This window comes from Cricetulus griseus (assembly GCF_003668045.3).
Source record: "Cricetulus griseus strain 17A/GY chromosome 1 unlocalized genomic scaffold, alternate assembly CriGri-PICRH-1.0 chr1_1, whole genome shotgun sequence".
NCBI classification, from domain to species: Eukaryota; Metazoa; Chordata; class Mammalia; order Rodentia; family Cricetidae; genus Cricetulus; species Cricetulus griseus.
Genome location: NW_023276807.1, coordinates 219,858,249 through 219,870,453, shown reverse-complemented (window position 1 = coordinate 219,870,453; position 12,205 = coordinate 219,858,249). Strand labels below are relative to the sequence as shown.

Sequence of the window (12,205 nt, the reverse complement as noted above, 5' to 3'; positions counted from 1 at the left end):
CAATAGCTCAGGCTGCCTTGGAACTAACTGGTTTGTAGTCCAGGATGGCCTCAAAAATCAGAGAGATCCACCTGCCTCTGCTTCCCAAGAGCTAGGATTTAAGGAGTGGTGCGCCACCATACCTTGCTTTTTGTTGTTGTTTTTAAGGAAAAGGGTTTTGGGGGGGGGGATTGTTTGTTTTACTTTGTTTTGTTCTGAGACATCTATAATTTACCTTTTAAATGGCAGCAGGAGGCCTGTTATCTACATTCTGATAGTTTGACTATCACTGAAAATGGTCATGAACCCAAGACACACACAGGAAGTAGGAAGGTAGGCTTTGAGAGGTACCCGGGTAACTGCAGACCAGTGCATCCTGATTCTTTACTCAATCTTGGCCAAAGACTGAGGCATTTTTGCAACCCTAATTCTTAAGAGTTTCTTTACTTGATTTGCTACTTATTGAGATGGGGGGGGATTGATCCCCAGGAAAACCAGTTCTCATTTTAGGCTCAGACATCCTTTTGGCATAAATGTGCATTTTGTGAAAGCTTGGTATTGATCCTAAGGCAGGGGAAAAAAGCATCCAGGAGACAGTGAGTTGATCTGTATCAATCAATCCTCATTTGTTGATCTTTGTGTTATGATACATTATTGGGCTGCCAAGTATGAGAAACTTAATTCTAGATCACCTTCCAGTTCTCTCTTATAAACCTACTTCCTATTAGTAAAGCAGAAGCCAAAAGGTGCAGCCCAAGTCTGGCTATAGGTGAAGCACATTCAAGAGGAACTCACCAGCCCCAATGCCAAGGGTCTGTGAACTTTCCAAAATGTCGCTTTTGGCTGACTTGCTTATCACTCACATTTGGTAGTTTCTCTAGAAAGTTCATGGAAAAGCAGACCCAAACACCTCCCTTTGTACATGTCCTTCTCTTTGTTAAAATGGAGAGTTGGACCAAATGCTTGATAATTGTGAGATTCAGCCAAGCCTCTTGTCTCAGACAATTGCTCTTTCTTAGTTGTTTTACTGTAATATAGTGGGAACTTGCCAGGTTGTCTGTTTGTTTGGTTTTGTTGTTGTTTTTCCTGAGAACTCCAGAAATTTCTCCATCTATAATGACTTGGATATAAAATGTCCCTTGGGTTCATGTGTTTGAAACCATGGGCCCCAGCTTCTGGTCCTGGTTTGGAAAGCTGTAGAACTCTTAGGAGATGGGGCCAACTGGAGGAAAGGCATTTCTGGGGATTGGATTTTGGAGTGTATAACCTGGCTTGGCTTCCTGTCCTTCCTTTTGATTGGTCTGCTGGAATGTGAGTAAGCTCCCACCATGCCAAACTACCATATCCCTCAAACCATGAGCCATAAGAAATCCTTTCTCTCTTAGGTTACCTCTTTCAGATAACTTATGACCACAAAGAGAAAAGTGACTAACGCCTTTCATTCCTGGCTGTCAAGGAGCAGGTAGTGGAATCTACAATGAAGGGCTTTGCAAGATGAAAACCTTGAGAGGCCACATTTAATATATGGTGTCCATAATTCTCAGCCTTGAGGTTTTTTGTTTTTGTTTAAACAAATAAAAAAGGGCATCTTACCATCCTAATAAGGAGTTAGTTATAAACCTATATATACCCTCTAGTGTCTACAGAAATATTGATGCATGTAGGTTAAGTGAACCCTACTGTAGACACAGACTGGTAATGTAATGATGGTTTACTTCAGAGTTTATTTAATCCTCTATTGTCCAGGGAAAAAGATGGGCCAGTGTTATGGTTGTCCCCTGAGATTATCTTTTTCGGGGAAGCAAAGCCCTTGGGTGAGATGCAGCTGTGGACCTGCAGGTGGCATGGATCTCTCACTGATAGCATCTCGTCTTCCCTTCCAAAAGGAACACCTGTGAGATTAGCAAGACCTTGGGCTAGTTGAGTCATCTTTGGGGATTTGCATTATGTATCTTAAATGAGGTCAGAAACAGTAGCCTGTCTTTAGCCAACATTGGCCATTCCTGTTCAAAAGCAAATGAACCTGAGCTACAGGCTGTGTGACCTTGAGTAAGAAAGGCAGTTCTCCTTCCTGACTCCATCTCTGAAATTCATGTCCTTACTACAGGTGGAAGAAGCTGACCTGGTGATGTTTCCTTCCAACTTAAAGGTCTTTGGTTTCTTGTCAGGGTCTGCTCTACAGTCTGTTTAAATGCATGTGCAATGGGCTGTGTTATGGGCTTCCTTGGGCATTTATGAGCGAGGATTTGAAAATTTGTCTTCTTGTGTCTTTAATCTGTCCATAGACTGACGCTAATTTTTCTTCTTAAAACTCTTATTTTCACAAGCTTTTCTCTTCTAAAACTTTTAAGATGCTGCCAAGCTGTGAAAACAGACAGCTTCCTCTGGAACAGAACTCATTTATATTTTAGTTTTTCTCTTCACGTATACCTTTTAAAAGGTTGATGCAGGGAGAGCCGTTATTTATTTTGTTCTGCCTGTAGAATTAAAAATGAGCTCATCTGTAAAAAGGCATTAGTGTAGGATGGCTTTTGCTTGCCATACTCTAGTGCATTTACAGAACATTCTTAAATATTGCTAAAAGGCATGGGGCAAGCTCAGAAACTTTATTATTTAATAATAATTATGTAAAATTCCTCTTCTCTCATATCATAAGATAGCACTTTCTTTTCAAATATTGCATTTTGCATTATAAAGGTATTATATGATTAATATATAAAATGTGAAGAAATACAAGAAAATCTAAAGTAGAAAATAAGACCCTTGCCGGGCGTAGGTGGCACATGCCTTTAATCCCAGCACTCAGGAGGCAGAGGCAGGCGGATCTCTGAGTTTGAGGCCAGCCTGGTCTCCAGAGTGAGTGCCAGGATAGGCTCCAAAGCTACACAGAGAAACCCTGTCTCCAAAAACCAAAAAAGGAAGGAAGGAAGGAAGGAAGGAAGGAAGGAAGGAAGGAAGGAAGGGAAAGAAGAAAAGAAGGCCCTTTTATGATATCATTAGGTGGTAATCGTTAACGCTTGCTGTGTTTTCAGTCATATTTCTGTATCTTATGTACCTATCTTTTTAAGCAGATACAGTTGTGTAATTTCATATTATCATTACATTACCTTTTAGACATAATTTTATTATGAATGCTACTTTAGGAACATGCTGTAATTTATGGACATTTAAGTTAGCAACTGTCTTTCTCTTCTGGACTGAACTTAGGATAAGATCAGATGAATTCAGGAAGTTACAGCCATGGTAGCTTACTGCATAGCTAATTATGGCCCTGCTTGTATAGAGGATGGTGGCTGTAGTGTATGGTGAAGCAGGTGGGCTGGATTTGAGAGAAGCCTGCTTGCTTGCTTGTTTGTTTTTTTTTGTTCTCTTGCTTGTTTGTTTTGAGATAGCAATTCACTGTGTAGCCTAGGCTAGCCCTGAATTAACATCCCCCTTTGACTCCCAATTGCTAAGGTTATAGGTGTGAGCAGTCCCACCTGACTTCAGCCTCAAACTCACAGCTGAATATGACTTTGAACTCCTTTTCTTACCTCCACCTGGTGGGAGCAGGATTACCAGACTGCTCCCTCAGGATTACATGCCCGACTCTCTGTTTTTCTTCCTAGACATTTTATTTTCTTTATCTTGCTCTTATAAATACCTAGACACTTTTGTGTTAACTTATTTAACTGGCTACTATTTATATGTGGGAAGTTCTGATTTTTTTTTAAAATGGCTTATATGTATTTACCATCTACAATGTGATTTTTTTCATTTGTATTAGCATTTATTAATTATACAAAATAGTAGGTTTCATTATGACATTTCATGTATGTATATAACATTTACAGGATCTTCTGATCATCTTCAATCCTCTACTACAATATTCTGGTCTCTCCCCTCTGCTCCCCTGCCATCACTAATCCCTCTTTCTACTTCCATGCATTATCTCTATTGGTTTATTCTTTTTCTTTAATAATTATTGTTGCATATGTATGTACATATAAATATATAAATACAACGTGCTGAGTCCATTTAGCATTGCTGCTATGTGTATGTTGTAGGGCTGACCAGTGGTCATTCCTGAGGATGGGGCTCATCCCTAAGGAAAACTGGTTCTTCCTACCTCAGCAGTCATTGATAGCTTCTCATCTAGGAGTGTGGTCTTGTGAGATTCCCCTATCAGTGTTGGCATGTCTGCTGGTGTTGTCATTGTTTAGGTCTTGTTTGGGCTGCCATATTGTTGAGATTTCACAGATGCAGCTTTCATGTCATATATAGAAAACAGAATCTCACAGCAGACATTCTGGTCCTCTGTGACTCTTGCAGTCTTTCCACCCTTCATCCCTGATGTTTCCTAAGTCGCATACAGGGGCTGTATCAGTTGGGACTGGGCACCCCATCAATTGTTCTCTGCATTTTGACCAGTCATGGCTTTATGTAATAGTCTCCATCTCCTGCAAAAAAAGGAAGCTTCTTTAATGAGGGGTGAAAGCTACATTTATCTTTGGGTATAAGAGTCAGTATTGGGAATGCAGAGAGTGGTTATACTGGTTTGGGGAAGTAGTTGTAGTAGGTTCTAGGTTATGTGGTCTCACCAGCCATGGGTAATTGCCTATGATTACACTATCAGATATGAATTCCCTCCCATTAAATGGTCCATAAGTGCAATTAGATAGCTATTGGTCACCACCAAGATATAAGTGCCACTGTCGTCTCAGCTGGGTAGGACTGTTGACTGCTTTTCTGCTTCGGCAGCTTGTGTAGCACTTTCCATTACTAGGAAACTTAGTCTGCAAGGAGGAGCTTCTGGGTCAGACCCAACTGAATTCTTCCAAGTTTGTGTCCAGAGTCCATAGCGTCTTCAGCAAAAGGAACTTGCTTCAGACTCTGGGAAATAACTAAGAGCAACAACAATGTATTGTTTTGGGAGTTGCTTGAATTCACCGAACAACTTAAAAGGAGGTTCCTCATGCCTGGTACTGGATTTTTGTTTGTGCGTGTAAACACACACATACACACACGTATGCACACATGCACACTTTTATATACATATAAAATATGTAATTGTAGGTAAACATAAAATAATGATTCCTTTATCCCTCTCCCTCAGTACTGTCTACTGCTATCACCACCATTTTCCCCCTTCATACTACCTGATTGCTACCTGCTGTTCCCTTTCACCTAGCAACTTCTTTAGCAAACAGTACTGGAAAGAAAATGAGACTCAAAGTCAGAAGGCTTGACCTAGTTAGTTCTATATCCTTGAGAATGCAGCTTATACTGTCCTATTTCAAATGACTAGTGAACAATCCTCAAGACCCCTAACTGCCACAAGACCAGGCTCAGTGATGGAGTTGTGTTCACAGCAGAGTTCTAGCTCTACCCTTCTTATTTCTCTCTGTCCCCAGACTGTTTTATGGTACATTTTTAAGGTATGCTCAATCTTAGAATCTTAGAAGAACTTTGATATCTTTGGAGGAAAGACAGAATATCATTTTAATGATCTATAAGTGAATGGAAGAAGTATTAGGCCTTTATTGATAGCAAAGACAGATCCCCTCCATTGGGAGGGCTTTCCCATCTGTGTCATCTCTGCCTTTTCCCCATTGTATTAAAACAAAGAAAAGAAATGAAAACATTTTAATTGTTTTATTGCTAAAGATCATTTCACACATAGATGCTCTCAAATAGGAAGTGGGTCGATTAAACTTCATAGCATGAAGGCTGGTTTAATGTTAATGTCTTCTGAAGGAACTCAGACACAATTGTGGGTAGTGGAAACAATCCTGAAAGCTTATTCTGGATAACTAAAGCAGTGAGATGATAGATCTCTTCTGAAGAGGTAGCTTGCATGAGGACACAGAGATTTGGAAATGTCTGTACATGTGGCTTTAGCCCTTCTTGGGGCTGGTCTCTATCTTTTCTGCATTCTCACCAAGACACAAAGGGGGAGAATTCTCTGGCTTTAGTTTTCAGAGACTGAACCGTTACTGAAATGAAAGAGCTTCAAGGGCATTGCCATCTGTTCCTAGCTTATGACTTCTCATCTCATGAACATTATTTTGCCACTTTTCATTCTAATTCTTTCCCATCATCGTATAGTAAAGCAATCATTTGGTTTCTCTATGGGAAGATATGCACTGGTCACTCACTCACGATGTCCTTTGTGATGTGCAGCATCCTCAGAATTTGCTGTCACTTTATGTGTTATCCATAGGCATGTGCATACATTTCTTTCCCTTCTGTACATTTCAGAATGTCTAGGACTGTAAGCATTTTCAATAGAAAGAAGAGTGTTTGAGGTTCCGGGGTTTGATTTCAAGTCTCCTTTAGAAACAGATAGCCGAGCTCTCCTATAGTGGAAATGCTTTTTGTTTTGTTTACAACAAACTAAACAAACAAACAAAAGCAACCAAAAGTTAAGGTGCTGGGAAGTGACTGATGAATCTGTCATAAGGGCATGTGAGTACCACTGCAAAGGTCCCACCTCCTCAATCTCCATGCCTTACTCTGCCTCATGCCTTCTCTTTAGTTACTGTTACAGCTACAGACCAGGCTTCTGTTGCTCTGCAAAATAACTTTGACCCTCAGATGTCCCTACTTTTTAAACCATGGCTCCAAGATGCCTAAAGAGTTGGTTCCACTCCTCACAGTGTGGACTTGGTCTTTCCTCCACTTGGGTCTGCTGCCCCATCTCTGGCACCATGCACTCAGACTGTGTTGTGTTCCCTTACAGTCTCAGAATGCTGCAGGCTCCCTTCGGATTCCTTTATTTTGCCTCTCATTATTTCAGGTGGCCAAACATCTGCCCTGACAGCTCTTACTCTTTCCTTGAGACCCTGTATAAGTATCAGTTCTCATCTGCTACAGTAGTGCTTGCTGTGACTACAGCCACTGTGGTTCCTTTTACAATTCTCTATTTACCTCTGTCTGCTGTGACCACACTGGGAAGCTGTGTCTGGTTCATCTTTGCCACCCTGATAGTCCGATGATGAACAGAAAGTAGGACTTTGTTTGGGGTGATTAAATGAGTGATTAAGAAATTATAGACATTAGCCTATTTTCTGACTTCCTTGATAGTCCAGTTTAGTCACATACTATTAAAAAGAAACACTATTCTGATGTAATTATAGCCATCTATGTCTCCGTTGCTACCACCAACATACCTGAAGGAGATACTGTGGAGCATGCTGGGACCTTGAAACTGCTCAAAGAAATGATGCTGGTTCCTCCAGAAGCCTTGCTTGGAGCCTCTATTTTCTGTTCACCCCAGGTTCCTTTTTATATTGCTTAATGCATTTCTTATTCACATATCTATTGTGTAAACAGATAACATTTTTTAGTCTCTGCTATGGCCAACCAGACTTCCTTTGTGAGTGATTAGAAACATGGTTGTTTTCTTCTTTGATGCTTCCTTTTTTCTCTAAGCAACATTCCCTCTCACTGAGCACCCAAGGGGGAGACCCAGGGCCTTTGTTATATTAGACTCATCAATATGGTTCCATCCTAGGCATGTACCTTATTTACATGTACCATAGGTGGGGATGAGATTCAAGATCCTTATATGTTTTAGAGTCGATCCTTTGTCAGATATTTTCTCTGATTCTATAGCTCGTCTCTTCACTCTGTTGTTACTTCCTGTAGTATTGGGGGGGGGGTTCTTGTCCAGGAAATCCTTGTTCATTCTGACCAAAGCACTTTATAATTTTCCTTCTAATGTTCTTTTGTCTTCAAGTCTTATATTTAATTTTGAGTATTGTTTTAACTGGTGATAGTGATGTCCAGTTCATTCTTCTGCTTACAACCAAAGCTTTATTAGACTGGATGGAATACAGTGGTTGCTAGCTAAGACCCAAGGCCCCCATGAAGAGTGATGAGTAAGACCTGATCCATTATCACAGGCTTATTCATCTCCTGTTGAAGAAATGATAAGTACCAGACATGAAGGAGTATTGGAATCTTAATCAGATTTCTTTCATACATCCAGTGAGATGATCGTACAGCTTTTGTCCTTCACACTGTGGGAGGCTATGACATGCTCAGGGATTTGTGCGTGTTGACCCTCTTATCCCTGGTATATCTGCTACTTGGTTGTGATGAATAGTCTTTAATGTGTTAGCTGATGAATCATCATCCCCCCCCACCTCCCCCCCACCCCCCGTCTCTGGTCACCAGGGTATTGGGACAGTGCAAGTCTTGTAAAATGAATTTAGAAAAACTTTTCTCTTCAGATTTTGAAATGATTTATTATTGTTAATTCTTTAAATATTAGCCAGAGCTCAGCAGTGAGGCTGAGCAGAACATTCTTAATCATAAACACTAGAGACTGAAGTTATGGCTCAGCAGTTAAGAGCACTGGCTGCTCTTCCAGGGGACCCAGGCTCAATTCCCAGCCCCCACATGGTGACTCACAACCATCTGTAACTCTAGTTCCAGGGGATCTACCACCCTCTTCTGATCTCTGTGAGTACTGCACATATGTGGTGCACAGACATATATGTAGGGCAAACATTCATACACTTAATTTAAAAAACAACAACAGTTTTTTAATAGAGGAGTAAAGAGTACTTTTTTAAAAATAAGGCTTCCACTATATGAACAAATTCTCTTTTTCCTGAGATCTTGATTTTGGAGAAGTTACTGGGATCTTCTTTACTCTGATCTTCATTATATGAAGTTAAACCCTAGAAATTCTGAGTAAAAGCGAACTCTAAAACTTTGACTTAATAGAAAACATTGTGCCATGAGTAACTGAAAATTTTAATTTAGCTTCTAAACCCAGTATGGCTTTTTTTCTGCAGGGAGACTGCAGTCAAAACACTAACGCTCTCTACCTGATCCCAGTCCACTTTTAGGGCATAAATTGTTGACAGAATTGTATGAATCATCAAACTAGTTCTTAATTATTTCAGAGTTTCCCTAAGGTCCTTTTATTGTAAGAATGGTGCCCATTCTTTTTGAAAACCCTGCAGAGAATTCTATGAAGCAGATTGTGGAAGCCAGCCATGTCACCAGCATTTTATTTCCTGTTCTATGAATAGTTCTTGCTCAGCAGAGATAAAGGCCTCTGACAGCTGTGTGTGGTATGTGTAGGGCTTAGCCGTACACGCCTGTGACCCCAGCATCTGTGAGACAGCTGAGGTGGAGTCTGATCTGCAACCCAGCTCCAGGTGCTTTTCTGTGGAGGAGGAGGTACGAGATGGAAGAGCTGTGAGGAAGGAATAGATGAGCTCCTGTAGGACTCAGTGGGGAAAGAAAACTCATTTCTCGGGGTGCCCTGGGGGATAGACCAGATTGGCACTAGAGGAATGTCCTGGCTTACTCTCTTTCTACTTATATGGCAGCCCACAGCACAGGTAGGTAGGTAGGTAGGTAGGTAGGTAGGTAGGTAGGTAGGTGTGTGTGTGTGTGTGTGTGTGTGTGTGTGTGTGTGTGTGTGTGTGTGTGTGTGTGTGTCCTGAGCCTCCATAGTAAACCTTTGAAAACATTTGAACAAGACACTGATGTAACCTAAGTAATGTGTCAGGAGTATCAATCAGTCATGGGCTTTCAGGTCATTTGACCAAAAAATTATAAGGTGTACTGGCCATAGAGCTGTCACTTAGATGGGGCCTTAGGTCTTAGTCACTGTATTCTGTCCAGTCTGACAAAGCCTTGATTGTAAGGCACACCTTATTGTTCACGCCAGTGAGAGAGGAAAAAGCAAAGCACTGCCATTTAATTTCAAGATCTTGACAGTTAGGAAATGTGTCCTGATTTCAAAGATCACAGTAATGAAGAAATGTGCGTGATAAAATCTGTGAAATAAGATCTTTACATTGGTACAGAGAAGAGCCGAGAAATGCAAGAAAGAATCTGAGGAAATGAAGAGGAGAGTGGATACAATCAAGGACAAGTAGAGAAGTTGACCTTGAAAAGGGGGATGATTTATGTTTTCTCGGCTATGAGAAAAGAAATGAATAATGGCCTGGAGAAGTTTAGCAGTTCAGAAGCTAAAAAATCTAGCAAACCAATAACCACAAAGGCAAGGTCATCTGCAGAAAGAGTGACAGTGGTGGCTTTGAGGGCTGGAGACATCAGAGTGAAAAGGTTTCGGAGGAGGGAAGCATGATAGAACTCCTGTCAGAAACAAAGGGGCCAGTTCAGATTGCAGAGGAAGGAAACCAGTTGGCTCTGTTTTGTGGTGTTCAGGCACACTTGGTACTCTGTGAAGGATGGGAATAAAAATGGAAGGTGCTGTCTGCAGCGTGGGAGATTGGCAGGGCAGGAACGCAGAACAGAAAAACTCATCAGTGCTGGTTCCTCTCAGACAAGTCTCATTTGTCTGTCATTCGGGCAAGAAGTAAGGGATAGGGCTAGACACAGTAGACATTTATTTTTTTACTTAGGGGAAGGGAAACAGTTACAGGATTAGTATTGCTGAGAAGATGAAGAATAAAGTTTGAAGAGATGTAGGTATGTATGAAGTTGCCTAGAGAATTCAGAATTTAAGGTCATGGAGATAGAATTCAGACCATTATGTTTGAAGATGTGTTATCTTCCTGTAAAGCACATGTAGAATTATATTTCTGTTGTATGGAAACCTCTCAGGCTCTCCAATGATTTCAATGGCTGGTCCTTCATCCTTAGAGGACAGACAAGTACATTGCAAGCTTGCTCCCTCCCCCTCTGAAGAAGTGATAGGCACTAGCACTGATCTCATCGCATCATCCTACGAAGCCCATGCTCTTAACACACTGTACTCCTCTCAGTGCCCAGGGTTCTCATGGCCTCATCTGCCATCCCTGCCTGACAGTACCAGTCCTCAAGACCTAGCTCAGACTTGCCTATGACATCTTTGCAGACTCCTCCCACAACTGGGCATACCAAACTGTCCACAAATCCTATGGCCTTTCACTATAAGTACATTTATGAATATCTCTCTCAAGTAGATTGTGAGCTCCTTGATACCAGAAACCAATTCTTTACCCACATTGCCAAGCACATATTAGGTAATTCATATCTACTTGGTGAATTGGGGGGTAAATGAGTAAGTTGGGTGAGATTTCAGATGTTAGTGTGCATTCTGGTTACTGAGTTTGCTCCAGGTGAAGCTGTATGCTGCTGCCATGACCTAACCAGAAGTTAGTTCAAGTAAACACAGAAGCCAAGACCAAATGGACCTGGAGCCCCTGTGAGCATGGTGACTTAGACTGAACACTGGCACTCCTCGGACCATGCAGGAGGAGATCCTTACACTGAGAGAAACAGCAAGGAACCACGTAGAACATGGTCAAAGACAAGAGTGGGAGCGTATGGTTGGGAGGCTTATAGAAGATCGAGAAGCGAGGCAGCAGCTCTACCCAGACTGAAGTGAAGGTGTGCCTTCCATATAGAGACCTCAAGGGAGGAGAAGGCAGCAGGGGTCAGGTTGGAGCTCTTAGGAGGAAAGGAGCCTCTGAGGCATTTGTGCAATGAGTGGTCTTTCTGCCATCGCAGAGTGGCGGATTTTCAGGAAAGGGGTGGTCCTGAAGAAATGGTAGGTACTAAAATCCAACGGTCATTGCCTCATTGTCACTTTCCAGGCTCAAGGTGTGAAAGTTCTCTTTTTCTTTAAGTTCATAGGTGTCAGAAAAAGTAGCACTAATAATAGCATTCTGTTCCCATCTACCTTTTATGAGTCTGCTTGATCTAACAACAGATTTTATAAGCCTCATGTATTAAATACCGTTGAACCAAAGTAATAATCTACTTCGTAACATACAAAAACAAAATGTGTCAGTATCCCACTACGCCCCTTCTTCAACAGTGAGCGGTGGGTGTTCTCAGCCTGATGTGTATTCTTCACTTTTACCCATGTGAAACAACACACATGCAGACAGGGATCTTCTAATTCTTGGCGTTTTTTTTGCTTGTACATTATTTTGCAGATTGTTTTTCTCACTTAGGAATATGCTATAAACATCCATTCAGGTCAGTAGACAGAGTGCTAACTTATTTCCTTCCTAGTTGTTTTAAAAAAGCTGTGTATAAATATAGATACCACATAATTTGTTCTGTCATCCCTTGTTTGTGGATAATTGGGTAATTTCCAGTTTTTGCTACTATTAAAAAAAAAAAAAAAATGACCAAAAGAGAAAAAGCCGTGTTGATACCAGTGCTTTAGTGGCATGGCTCTTGTTGCTCTGTGACTTTGGTCAGTCATGTACACCATTGTCCATACCCCTTACCTCTCCCCCTCACTCCCTCCCTCCTCTTAGCT

General features: G+C 41.3%; 1 protein-coding gene across 12 annotated transcripts in view; it reads left to right on the top strand.

Annotated features, from left to right (window-relative positions):
* Hmbox1 (homeobox containing 1) overlaps nucleotides 1-12,205 on the top strand; it is a 140,452-nt gene that overhangs the window by 111,370 nt on the left and 16,877 nt on the right. The window lies entirely within an intron of this gene.